At 34.7% G+C, this 14,617-nt stretch overlaps 1 protein-coding gene across 3 annotated transcripts in view; it reads right to left on the bottom strand.

Annotated features, from left to right (window-relative positions):
* Positions 1-14,617, bottom strand: part of LOC144448717 (myotubularin-related protein 13-like) — a 101,968-nt gene that overhangs the window by 77,639 nt on the left and 9,712 nt on the right. The gene's annotated exons all lie outside the window — the stretch shown is intronic.

Here is a 14,617-nt window from a genome sequence, read left to right as displayed (position 1 = left end):
ATATTTCAGGGGCAGGCTGTCATATTTGGCTTACTTTTCTTGATGTATATTTCAGGGGCAGGCTGTCATATTGTGGGTTATTTTAAATACACTTCTTGATGTATTATATTTCTGGGGCAGGTCATCTCTATGCACTTATAACCACAAGTAGACTCAATATCAATAATGGTATCATATGGGTCACAGAGGAGGACACTTCAAAGCACATCTAAATTATAACTGCAGGTACTTCAGGTCAAAGGTTATGAATCCATCACGGAATACTGAGATAAGTGTAGAAGACTTGTATACATTACACTCCAAGATAAAATGACATTACAAATTACTACATTAGGTTTTTCAATAAAGTTTAACTAAAATGGTTAATTAACTCCATATTTTAAGTATCACTCACAAAGATAATACAATTATGTTACACTATCTTTTCCTAGTAGGAATTTAGATGAACTTAAAATGAAATCCGTTCATATTATAAGGATTAGGATTTGATACAGGATTACAATTCACGTGTGAAAAACATTTGGTTTATTCCCAAAGTTTATCAGCGTTTTCTTACATACATGTAGCAAAAAAAAAATGTATGTTTCTGATAGCATGGCGTCAGAGAATAGGGTAGGTAGGTCAGGATTTTATTTTATTTTATTTTATCTTTTTTTAATTGTTGTTACTTTTGAAACATATTGCTTCGACCCAAAACCAAATGAAATGACAGTCAGAATACCCCTTCTGTGATAGTTTGATGAAATATGTACAAACATCACTGGGGAAAGAAAACAGACATTAAGGTCACTGAGAAAACAAAGAATTTCTTATCTTTTTGTTTGAAATGTTTACAAAAGGTATACGGTGGGCATACACATACATACATGTACATGTACTTAGTGAATATAACCAGTGCTCTCAATATCAAGTATGTCTACTTGTATAAACAGTTGTTACTTGTCATCAAATTCCCATGTACATGTACAGTGTTATGGGACAAGCCTAGTTTTAGTGTTGACGGCTTGATAACAACACACTAGAAATCATAGACCCTAGAATGAACTATGGAAACAAAGTTCACCAAACACACATACATGTATGTACATGTACATGTAAGTCTGCACAGAAATTTTAGCCTGTTTTCGGCACAGATATGCTAAATTAAAATAGCTCTCATATCCACAAGCTTGTGACGATTTCCTTATCAAGACATCATAACAGTTTGAAACTATTCAGCTAGTAAGCAGGGTTCATCTTGATGGTGAGTGATGTGCAAAAGGATACATGTACACACAATTATTCAAATGAAGTCATTATGTAAATGACACACATGCAAGTATGCTAAACACAGGAGTTAACATTCACACAACACATGTAGTGTGTGATTATTCAAATGAAGTCATTATGTAAATGACACACATGCAAGTATGCTAAACACAGGAGTTAACATTACCACAACACATGTAGAGTGTGATTATTCAAATGAAGTCATTATGTAAATGAACACATGCAAGTATGCTAAACACAGGAGTTAACACTAACACAACACATGTAGAGTGTGATTATTCAAATGAAGTCATTATGTAAATGAACACATGTAAGTATGCTAAACACAGGAGTTAACATTATCACAAAACATGTAGAGTGTGATTATTCAAATGAAGTCATTATGTAAATGAACACACACAAGTAACAGTATGATAAACACAGGAGTTAACACTAACAACACATGTAGAGTGTGATTATTCAAATGAAGTCATTATGTAAATGAACACACACAAGATACAGTATGATAAACACAGGCATTAACGTTAACACAACACATGTGGAGTATGATAATTTCCATGAAATCTAAATGTAATTACTAAATATTTTAATTTTGATGTTACTTTTATTCTGTTGAGCCTTCTCTTAGTAACAGTACCAGTACACAGTATTCTCCTTAGCATACATGTATCTTCATAAGAGATCGTAAGGACACCCTCTACACTGCTAGTTGCAAGTCAGTGACTAGGTAAGACCATCTGGGGTCAAATAGTTGTATTGATATCAACTTTGCTTACAAATAAAGTGGTTTTCAGATTGGTTTTCATTTCACTATTGAGAGGGCGCTCAGAATTTACTAGCGGGCTTTGTGGCCATATTATAATACCTTGTCCTGAGAGAACACTGACACACAGAAATACTGCAGTCTTGGCACGTTTTCTTTATATACATGTACATGTACATAACGTGTACCTTGTTCAGAGTGAATGCTGTGTGAGTTACTACCACAGAAGTCATGATTACAATGTAGCTCATAACATTCCATGGCGTATAAGTCATTCCTCAAAATAGACACACACTGTATAGTAGTATTTAGTACAGCCAGTGTATTGAAATTCTATACCTTGTCTTGCTGTATATCTGGTTCAATATGTGTATTTACTATCACTTTAATACACTGGGTTGTTATAAATTTAGTATGGTACACTGTCACTATGACCTAAATTGTAATAGTATGGACCTGTAGCTTAGACTGATAATCTGAACTTTATACTTTATTTTTTATATTCCAAATTACTTCTTTTCTTTTAACTGGTTATCCACACCCATATCTAAAAGTATGTAATAGTGTGACATTGTTAATCTCAGTTTAGTATCATTTCTCTGTCGCCTTAATATACTTTAAGTCTGTCCCACTCTCACAGTCTCAATCTGCCTGTCCATCTACATAGTTTAAGTCTATTTCATCCTTAGTCTGCCTATCCATCTACATTGTACATACTGTATCTGTCTAGAAGTAGTATATATTATACATACAAAATGTACATATAGACACACACTCTCTCTCTCTCTCTCTCTCTCTCTCTCTCTCTCTCTCTCTCTCTCTCTCTCTCTCTCTCTCTCTCTCTCTCTCTCTCTCTCTCTCTCTCTCTCCCCCCCTCCCCCCCCTCTCTCTCTCTCTCTCTCTCTCTCTCTCTCTCTCTCTCTCTCTCTCTCTCTCTCTCTCTCTCTCTCTCTCTCTCTCTCTCTCTCTCTCTCTCTCTCTCTCTCTCTCTCTCTCTCTCTCTCTATGCACATACACGTTTTATAAATATCAACATGCATACATGTACAGACTGAGACACGTGCACACAAACACAAACACATACATATACATTATACTTTGACAAGACATAAAGGCTTTGAGTCAATGATTACAATGTATAATGTACAAAGTATGTCAAGGATAGAAAGTAATTGCAGTAGTCAAATGAGAAATGAGAGGTGATGATATCCATACAGTCAATATCTATTCAGTTAGTTAGGGGGTACAATGTAGGGATTTATTACTTACATTGTATCTTGTCTCTCTACCACCATAGTAGCCACACTACATACTACATAGTAATTTGTACATGACATGATGCTCCACATTCACAAGATTTTCATAATGCTATATCATGATTGTTTGAAAATATTGTGTGTACATGTACATTGTACATACCGGTATACATGTACATGTGTGTATGTGTGTTTGTACAAGTACATGTACACATGTATGTGTCTGTCTGTCTGTGTCTGCATGTGTCTGTATATGTATGTATCTACATATCTTATGACTGTAACAGTTTACATTGTGTACATGTACATGTATGTCCATGTGTGTGTGCATTGTGTGTGTGTGCAATGTGTGTGTATGTGTGTATACATTTTCTGATGTACATGTATTTATCTATGTGTATGTGTGTATGTACATTGTACATTGTGTGTGTATGTGAGTGAGTGTGTGTGTGTGTGTGTGTGTGTGTGTGTGTGTGTGTGTGTGTGTGCACGTGTGTGCACCTTTCAAGAAATATACAAAAGCCTGTAGAGAACCTTCCCTAACAAAACACACATGTATTTGACAAATGAATGTATTCTTCACTCCCAAAGGAATCTTGAAACTAGAGCACACACTGTGTAGTCTGATTAGAGTAAAAATTTATGAGCATTATATTTTGAGGTTAAAGAAAAGTGCCGAGAACTCAGGAAGCACACCATGTATGATGTAGATGTATACAATATATATTTAGTTGTAATACTAACTCTCTAGTGAGTCTGTGAAACTAGAGCATATACATGCACAATATATACATAATATAATACATTGTATATATACAATTTATGTTGACAATAAATAGTTGAGTTCACAAAAAGTGTCTGAGATAACACTGTTTACAAAGCACTCATGTATTTGAGAGTCATATATTTCTCACTCCTCCATGAGCCTTGAGACCCAGATTACAGCTACTCTTACTTACAGAATAGTTTATGTGGGCAAATATTTGGGATAACACTCACTTAGATTTAAGCACTGTGTATTTGAGACAAATATTCCTCACTCCCCTTGTGAGCCTTGAAACAGTCAGATGACAGGGTAAGTTTAATTTGGGTAGTAATATTTGACAGTGCAAAAAGTATCTGTGATAACACTTACTTAGAAGCACCATATCTTTGATAATGATATATTTCTCACTCCCCTATGAGCCTTGTAAGTTGTATTAAACTTCAGTATACTGTCAGAATACCTGGATAATTTATGTGGGTAAATATTTTGAAGTCAAACAGTGAATACAAGTTACATTTGCTTCTGTTAAATTATCAGCCGGTCCAACCAATAGCGGCCTTGGCAGTAGCGTTGCTGATAAATCATGGCAGAGTTTATCGGCCTTCTTGGTGAGAATTCATCACTTTACTATCTACAATAACATGGTAAAGAGATCAACTCATCATGTGAAGACTGCCAACTATGTCACCCATTCTGACCTTATATGACCTTTGACCTCTGTTCTTGACCCAAATAGCCCTGTTTACTAGAATGGTTGAGAGATAAGTGAAATTCTAGTCACTTTTTGGTATTACTGCATTCTTACCTAAGTTGACTCGATATGTAACTATTTTTATCTAGATTGTTAAAATGTTAAGGGTGTAAAGTAGGGGACATTGTTTCATGTTCCTTTCTACTTTGCACCCACTTGAAAATGTGAAATATATCAAATATTGGAGGAGAGGTGAAATTCTTCCACATTCTACTCCTACATTTACACTTTTCCACTTAGGAAGTGTACATTTTTAACGGGGGTGGGGAGGGGTGGGGGGTACTGACATGCATAATTTACCCTTCACCCAGTGGAGGTAGCACAGATTTCTGTGTTAGAATAACTTCAATAAGGACTTTCCCTATACGTGAGTGGAGATGATAATACATGTACTTGTAATACGTCGTATAGGAACTAGAACTAAGAATCAGAATCTAATTTTAGCTTCAAATACACAACTGTGTAGCAAAATATTAGGCTGTGGGGAGATGATAGTCCAAAGCTCTACACAACTTAATGCTAGGCTACAAATGTTCCAGTTTCTCTTTCACCTGTAATGAAAGGGTTGTAAAACCAAACATACACATGTACAATGTATATAATTCTACGCCCAGCCTCATACAAACTCACAACAGTACTTGAAACGCAATCTGTAAATCAAGTTCCCATTTTTTCAGACTAGTTAAGTGTGGGTTGTAAATCAGGATTTAAACCATATACATGTAAACTTTCTAATTGAAAGCTATCACCACATAACAGACACTGAATATAAATGAACTCATTAACACATGATGTCAACTATATTGTACTCATAACTCAGACTTCCTGAAAATATTGTATCGGTATGTTTTTTTCTTTAGTGTGCAAAAAAAAAATCTTTTCCTGGTTTCTTATCATACTAGCACACACACATATCATAGTTTTCACTGGGTTCTTCCTCCATAACTTGAGTTTAGTCAAGACAAATTCAAATATTCCTGAATTACTTCCTTCCTTTTGCCAGGGATCTAAAAATAATTGTTTTATTCCTTACACACTTTTTTCATGTACACTGGCCACTAGTCTAATGCTATCCTTCATCAAATCTTACGATCTCTCTTTACAGGAGAATGATTCGATACCTCACATCTAGACTAGCTGGGGACTGACTTAACCAGTTAATCAGATTTGAGGGTGAAACTCTGCCATGATTTTCGATATATGCTAACCACTGACTACTTGACCTGAAGAGGGTAAAGATGGAAATGAAAGATCCTTTTCCTAGTCTTCTGTTTATATTACCACACAAATACCATAGCAACCTTCTTCTTTCAATTATCATGATAGTGGTGAGATGAAGTATCTAGTAGTTGTCAGATAAATTTACAATATTCATTCACATCTGAGGTGGTTTATATCATGCACATGTCTGTATGCAAATTACCATAACCTTTAACCTCACCTACATAAACCTTGGCCTAGAAAAAGGGGAAGATGATCACTCACTTTGATTAGATACAGAGACAGAGATAAAGAATACACATGTCTACTAGAAACAACTGAAACTGGAAAATAGAATGAAATGCTTAAAAATTGTGAATGATATACTGTAAACCTAGATATTTTCATTAGCACACAAAAAGTAAGAAACATCTTCTGATATATACATTGTAATTTGTACATACATCAATCAATCAATCAATCAATCAGTGAATTTATAAAGTGCCAGTTTCCACTACGATGTACAGTTAGAATGCTCTGGAGAACAGATATGTCTTTAGGTTCTTTTTGAAGGTGTTAGCTGTTGGCTTTTGTCGTATTTCCAGTGGCAGTGCATTCCATACATGTAGATGGGGTGCAGCACATGAGAATGGAAGCCCGCCATACGACAACAAGTTGTACTTGGGTTCGTGTAATAAACATTTGGCAGTTGATCAAATGTATTAAACCCAGACATGTTATGTTAGGCCAAACAATTCTGATCAGGACATTTGTCGACAGTGGTGCAACTGTACAGACTTTTTGTTAATTCTCAACAAACCTGTCACTCAATCTACTATTTATATGGCAGTCACTGTTCATTTTATTTTGTACTTTAGAGAAAGTGTGTATGTGGGGCAGATGTCATTTGCTTGTACATGATTGGCTCTGCAGTTGTTTTCACAGAAGTAACAATTAATCTACATGTACATCATACATGTATCTATCTCTACATTTGTATCTCTAGCTGACAGATCTGCAGTCTGCATGGGCTACACAAACACACACAAAAAAATTTGATGCAGTGTATTTAAGACTAAGTAATGCACATGTTGACCATAAACAATTCTTTTAATTTTTTTTGCCTATAGTAATAAAGATATTTTTACTCAAAAAGTTACTTGGCCTGGGTGCATTTGTACACATGTACATGTATTTTGTAATCATATTTTCACATACTTCTATGAGTTTCATCGAGAGAAAACACTGAATTGCAAAAAAATATGGTTGATTTAAATGTACATGTATCACTACACAATAATTGTGTAGACATACACATGTAGGCTTGTGGAAAAAATGAATACGCCTACCAGTGTGCGCTCTAAACCAATTTGACGTGCCACTGACACACAATTTCTAGTGGTGCACCAAAGTTTGGTGTTCTCCTATCTTTTACTATATGGTGACTCACAAGAAATGTCAGTTTTTATCATTTTGACTAACAACAACAAAATTTAGCTATCATTAGAGGGCACACTGACATCCACAAATATCCAGAACGTGACAGTACTTGCATTGTATATTTCTGATTAGCAGATGCAGGAATATCTATATCATGTATATCATCAATTTCCGGTTGTCTGATGAGCTACATTGTAGGACAATACTAATGGTACCGTGGTAACCAGGCAATGATTACTTAAGTTAGATAGGTTACAGTACAGTCTAGGTACATTGTGTAATCTATAGAGAGCTAGTATTTAAACAATTGCTTCACATCATTTGCATAACCTAGCAACCTATAAGAAAATGTCATCATTTTAGGCAATCAATTCTGTGTCTCTAAGAAGGTAGATTTATTAGAATCAAATCGACAATCAATTAAAACAATTCTGGTATATATTTACTCTGATATGCTTTGTTTCCAAAATATCAGTTGTGTTATTAATTAATATACCTATAGTAATAAATTTAGACGATCAATTCTGAAAATACTGCAAATTTATCAAAATCAAATAAAAATAATTCTGGTATATTAACTCTGGTATATTGTAATTTTGCCATTATTTAAATAATTAAATTTATGAAAATAGTGTACATGTAGATGTATAATGTATCAAAATCAAATCAACAATCAATTAAAACAATTCTGGTATATTAGCTGCATCACATGTACACCTTTGCTTTCATACAAATAGTGATGTAATTTTTTTTGTTAATATCTTTAGTCATAATTAACTTTGCAATACTTACTTACATTTACAATACTTTGAAAATAATTCCAATACCATAGCACACTATAGTCGTCACTTTTGACAATCAAATTTACAAAATGAATGTAGATGTAACTTTGTCATTTCAGACAACCTTTTAAAATACATCTGGTATCATAGCAACACTGTCTCCTCATACAAGCTATCAAAGTCCGTTCATCATTTTTAGACAATCTTTTCAATACTTTCAAGTGTCATAGCAACATCTATGGTAATCTCATTATAAAACTTACATAATCCACAGAGCTTCATCGTTCACTTTGTCATTCCAACAGCATTCATGATCTAAATTAGTAATCTACAACAAGTACATACTTGACAGAATGCACCATTTACAGTCGTGACATTTTTGGTACAATAGCAGTGTTGTTATCACATGTATATATATGGTACATGTAGTCTACAGGCTATTGGGGTGGGGAGGGGGGGGGGGGGGAAGCTGTACTAGACAATTGGTAATTATGGAAATTTTCCCAGATTTCCCTCCTTTGTTACCATGGCTCCCCATCAAAGGTACATTTGTATGCATTGCTAATATAGTAACATACTAAATCATGGTACGGAAATCTATAGAAGTGTTACCAGATTTCCATCCTCCGTTACCAGGGTTCCCCATCAAAGGTACATTTAATTTGTATGCTAAAGTACAGTACTACAATGTATATCATGGTATGGAAATCTATAGAAGTGTTACCAGATTTCCATCCTTTGTTAAACTTACAGTGGTTCCCCATCAAAGGTACATTTGTATTCTATTTAGTAAAATACTACATGATATAGAAATCTATGGAAGTGTTAACCAGATTTCATTCCTCTGTTACCAGGAGTTCTCCATCAAAGTTATAAAATACCACACAGTTACTATGGAAATCTATGGAAGTGTTAACCAGTTTTCCTTCCCCCATAACCAGGGTTCCCCAACAAAGTTATGGTAAAATACCACACAGTTACTATAGAAATCTATGGAAGCGTTAACCTGCTTTCCCTCCTCTTGATAGTGGGATTCCCATACCAGATGACTAACAAAAGCAATGAATAATATCATCCCATTTACAGACAACCCTGCTACTGTTATTAAGGTGGTTGATATCTTTACCTGTACATCAATAACACAGTGTCATATATCATGTCACAAGCCTAGATCAAACTATTGTCTAATGTTCCAATAAATTGGACGACACTTGTATTTGTGGAAAGATCTGTCCTTGGCCTAACAAATCTTTCTATTCTCTGTAGTCGACAACAACATAGATCGTTCTGCATGGCTGTATGTTAACTCTATTCACACTATTTGCCAAAGACAGTTCAAATTTCTTGACGATACCCTCAGGAATTTTAAGAGAGCCTGGGCAGTGACCTTACCTTTGTAAGCAAACTGTCTGGACAATCGATATAATTGTGAAACGTTTAATAGCACAAATTCCCAAACATGTGATATTTTATTTATTTTCATGACACCTACAGTAATACTAGTAAATAGTGTTTTTGTTAACGAAGAATGTGCCTTGGAAATAAACTCTTCCAAACTACCACTATATTACCGTATTCAAGAAAACCTATTCTCAGTTAAAACTAATAAAAAAGATCTGGGGTCACCATAAAAATTCCTTTAATATAGGTCACAACCATATCAAAATTTCGTCATTTTAGAATCCAACATGGCTACCAAATGCTGTGCTATTCTCTATGAGAGAATTTAAGATTGTCAATTTTTATGAACAACAAGATGGTGAATCCCCCAAATTTCCTTTTATATTTCAAAAGGACCACGAACAAACTTTCATGTATGTCAAAGTTTGAAATTGTCTGGATGCTTACTTACTCTCTAACTGAGTGGAGGTGTAAATCGTAACAATATCGTATAGGGATTAGACTAAGGTTGAAGTACAAGTACATGTACATGTAGTCTGGATGCTTACGTACTCTCTAACTGAGTGGCGGTATAAATTATAAGGATACCATATTTATAAGGATTAGACTAGGTTTGAAGTAGTCTGGATGCTAACATATCTAAGTGAGTGGAGGTGTAAATCGTAACGATATCGTATCTAGGGACTACACTTAGTTTGACGAGAACTGGTGATTTCAGAGGAATTTTCTGTCCAGTTACCTACTCATAGCCAGAATGGAACCAAATTGCATGCCTGTCATTTTACAAGGGTTTATTATGGAATAGCATAGTACAACGGCTGACATCAGACGTGGACAAAGGGAACCTGTTCAAACTTGGAAAGTAAACAAATAAATTGGATTATTAACACTTGGCTTAGCCGCATGCTGGAACAGCAGAGACTTGTATTACCCTCAAAGGCTCTTTATAAGTCAATGAAGTGCCAGGGGAACTGGAAATTTGTTTGTGAACATAAACTATGTCCATAAAACTGTTTTTATCAAATGATGGAATGTAATACAAGACTCTGCACTTCCAATATGCTCTGCTAAGTGTTATTAATCCAATTCATTTGCGTACACTGTACTTTCCTTGTTTGTAACAGGTTCCGTTCATCCACGGTCTGTTGTCGGCAGTTGTACATGTACATAACTTGTCTCTATTTGACCAATGTCTTTTTTACACAGGATTCACAGACTTCATGGTAAAAGTACAAAAATGACAAAATGTACTTAATTAAACGTAAAGTAACTATATTGCTTAAGGAAATATATATCTAACATCTACATGTACATGAAAAATATTGAGACATCCTTGAAACTTTCTCAGGAAAGTAATTGTAGACTAGAACTAGTAGAAGTTGATCATTACATGGAATTGGTCAGTCTTCATTACATGTACATACATGTAGTTACCCTTAGGCCTTTTATAAAGTGGCACGTTCTGACCTTAGCTTGCTCACAATTTATAGAAACTAATTAACATAATCATATGCAAACACTTATTTTAAGTATCATTATGGGGGGGGGGGGGAGCACCATACCACCATGGTCAAGTAATTGGACAATATTTGAGGTACATGTATTTTGCCATATGGTATAAGTTTGTGCATCATTACTAGTACTGTTATTTTCATTTGGACAGTTAATGAAATGATAACAAGTGAACACAAATAACTGCTGTACATATGGTAGGCAAGAATTCTTGTATAGTTTACAAACACAACACATACTGAATTAGAAATAGCTGAGGTCCCCAAATACTCACTTTGAATAGTAGTGCATGTATTGTGTGACCACATGAAAATAGATGTGTACTGTATTATGTACAATTATATGCCTGTGAATGCTTATAGTAACTTATCTGATAAGTTTTCACTCTCTATATATGTTTGTAGTTAATAGTGTGCCCAAAACAGTTTTGACTTAATATTGATACTGCTATCAAACATAATGGTGAACAGTGTTAATTTCAATTACTGTTTTGTTCAAAACTGTAATTATATCAACTCAACTCACTGAAAAATGATGTTTCATGCCTGGGTAAGCAATATACATGCCTGTCTGTCTGTCTGTCTGTCTGTCTGTTTGCTTGTCTGTCTGTCTCTTCGTCTATTGATGACATTACTTTCAAGTGTGACAAAATTCTATATTTTCTATGTCAATGTGAATATCTAGCTACATGTATGTCAACTGTATTAAAGACCAAAACTGATTACTCCAATAACATACAATATAAGTATTTTTTTCAACAGATTTCAGATGCACCCTTGGTGCCTAGCTGCCTGAGCCTCATTTGCATATGAAAAGATAATTAATTGTCCTCAAGTTATTTGACAGGGGAGTGCCATCCTTGTTTCATGTTGATTTCGTTTGATTCTGTATTGTCATGTGCATTTGTTCAGTGTCTGTATATTTTATGTACCGTTGCAAAGGCGAAATAAAGAAACATATGCCATCACACTATGTCCACCTCTGATCAGATCAGGTTTAAAATATACATATGATGTACACATGTGGGTGTGAAAACCAGTTGTGTGGCTGTTGTACAAAAGGTTGTCCAAGAACAAAACAATGACTTTATTAATCCATATTAAGATAACAACAGGGCGATGACCTAGGACACTGAAACATGGCCCTTTAAACAAGTATGTGTACTACACTGTATAATAGTTCATCATCACTTAAATATTATCACAAATATCTGAAATAAATAACGATTTGTCATTGCCATATCATCACAAATAAACCATAAACAATACAATAACACATTTCCAAGTTATATTTTATTTATACACATTTCATAACAAATTGAGACAATTTTAAAATCCAAGAGTAATAATATTAATTTGACAATGTAAAATACAAAATATGTACATAAATGTATAAATACATTTCATCGCCGAATTTACTGAAAACAATGGAAATCTAATAACAATAAGTTCTTTTGTTTTATCAATTCCAGCAACTCTACAGTATAATTTAGTATTTTCTGGGGTGACTAAATTAATTTCATGAAATCAATAAATGTACAACCATATCTCCACCCATTGTGACCTTCAAACAGTCTAAATAACTACCTGATTACTAAGACTAGCCATGTATTATATTTCAATCACCAATATCCCTTTACATCTGTTGGAGCTAATCTATATTAATGATCTAGTGTGAATGGCAATGCCTCATTACTGTCACACATAATTATATCTCTATAGAAGGTTGACAAGTACAACCATTCTATACCAATATACAATATGCCTCCAGTTCTAGTATACCTACATGTACAACCATTCTACCAATATACACTATGCCTCCAGTTCTAGTATACCTACATGTACAACTATTCTACCAATATACACTATGCCTCCAGTTCTAGTATACCTACATGTACAACCATTCTACCAATATACACTATGCCTCCAGTTCTAGTATACCTACATGTACAACCATTCTACCGATATACACTATGCCTCCAGTTCTAGTATACCTACATGTACAACCATTCTATACCAATATACACTATGCCTCCAGTTCTAGTATACCTACATGTACAACCATTCTATACCAATATACACTATGCCTCCAGTTCTAGTATACCTACAATGTACAACCATTCTACCAATATACACTATGCCTCCAGTTCTAGTATACCTACAATGTACAACCATTCTACCAATGTACACTATGCCTCCAGTTCTAGTATACCTACAATGTACAACCATTCTACCAATGTACACTATGCCTCCAGTTCTAGTATACCTACATGTACAACCATTCTACCAATATACACTATGCCTCCAGTTCTAGTATACCTACAATGTACAACCATTCTACCAATATACAATATGCCTCCAGTTCTAGTATACCTACATGTACAACCATTCTACCAATATACACTATGCCTCCAGTTCTAGTATACCTACATGTACAACCATTCTACCAATATACACTATGCCTCCAGTTCTAGTATACCTACAATGTACAACCATTCTACCAATATACAATATGCCTCCAGTTCTAGTATACCTACATGTACAACCATTCTACCAATATACACTATGCCTCCAGTTCTAGTATACCTACATGTACAACCATTCTACCAATATACACTATGCCTCCAGTTCTAGTATACCTACAATGTACAACCATTCTACCAATACACAATATGCCTCCAGTTCTAGTATACCTACATGTACAACCATTCTATACCAATATACAATATGCCTCCAGTTCTAGTATACCTACGTGTACAACCATTCTATACCAATATACACTATGCCTCCAGTTCTAGTATACCTACAATGTACAACCATTCTATACCAATATACAATATGCCTCCAGTTCTAGTATACCTACAATGTACAACCATTCTACCAATATACAATATGCCTCCAGTTCTAGTATACCTACATGTACAACCATTCTACCAATATACACTATGCCTCCAGTTCTAGTATACCTACATGTACAACCATTCTACCAATATACAGTGAACACTATGCCTCCAGTTCTAGTATACCTACAATGTACAACCATTCTACCAATATACACTATGCCTCCAGTTCTAGTATACCTACATGTACAACCATTCTACCAATATACACTATGCCTCCAGTTCTAGTATACCTACATGTACAACCATTCTACCAATATACAATATGCCTCCAGTTCTAGTATACCTACAATGTACAACCATTCTACCAATACACAATATGCCTCCAGTTCTAGTATACCTACAATGTACAACCATTCTACCAATACACAATATGCCTCCAGTTCTAGTATACCTACAATGTACAACCATTCTACCAATACACAATATGCCTCCAGTTCTAGTATACCTACGTGTACATGTACAACCATTCTACCAATATACACTATGCCTCCAGTTCAGATAGTATACCTACTGTGTACATACATGTATGTGTATATTTAGATGTTATTCCAAAATATTGTTCTTCGATCAGCCAA

Source organism: Glandiceps talaboti, chromosome 17 (genome assembly GCF_964340395.1).
Source record: "Glandiceps talaboti chromosome 17, keGlaTala1.1, whole genome shotgun sequence".
NCBI lineage: Eukaryota > Metazoa > Hemichordata > Enteropneusta > Spengelidae > Glandiceps > Glandiceps talaboti.
The sequence above is the reverse complement of the archived record's forward strand: the minus strand, read 5'-3'. Positions and strand labels throughout refer to the sequence as shown.